Raw genomic sequence first — 782 nt, 5'->3', positions numbered from 1 at the left:
TTCCCATCTTAGGCCTCTGACAGAAGCCAGCCAAGTTCCTCAGACGTCTGCCACAGGCCAGCCAAGTTCCTCAGACGTCTGCCACAGGCCAGCCAAGTTCCTCAGACGTCTGCCACAGACCAGCCAAGTTCCTCAGACGTCTGCCAGAGGCCAGCCAAGTTCCCCAGACGTCTGCCACAGGCCAGCCAAGTTCCTCAGACGTCTGCCACAGACCAGCCAAGTTCCTCAGACGTCTGCCAGAGGCCAGCCAAGTTCCCCAGACGTCTGCCACAGGCCAGCCAAGTTCCTCAGACGTCTGCCACAGACCAGCCAAGTTCCTCAGACGTCTGCCAGAGGCCAGCCAAGTTCCCCAGACGTCTGCCACAGGCCAGCCAAGTTCCTCAGATGTCTGCCACAGACCAGTTTAGGTTCCTTGGGCCCAGGTTGGGGTCCTCCAAGAGAACAAACGCGTTCTTCACTCGGCCTTACACCCCCCACAAAGCCTACGAGTCAAAGACCTCTTAGAGACGTCCTCACCAGACACAGGTCAGGGGGCCCGGGCTCTTCTACAAGGCTGCTCCCAATATTTATCCCCCTTCCCTCCACTCACCGGACCAAAGAGATTGGCCACGGCAGACGCATATTCATCACTCAACACACGGGAATTTATCAGGACTGGAGCAGCCAACCAATCGGCATCCACCTTTCATTTTCAAATCTTAACTGAACAAACTGAAGAGAGGAGCTGATTGGTCGCCGCGCACGGCTGCTCCAGTCTCGATAAATTCCCCCCGTTGTATCTT

This window comes from Nanorana parkeri, unplaced genomic scaffold (assembly GCF_000935625.1).
Source record: "Nanorana parkeri isolate BGI_ZX_2015 unplaced genomic scaffold, ASM93562v1 scaffold4378, whole genome shotgun sequence".
In the NCBI taxonomy this organism is placed as follows: domain Eukaryota; kingdom Metazoa; phylum Chordata; class Amphibia; order Anura; family Dicroglossidae; genus Nanorana; species Nanorana parkeri.
The sequence above is the reverse complement of the archived record's forward strand: the minus strand, read 5'-3'. Positions refer to the sequence as shown.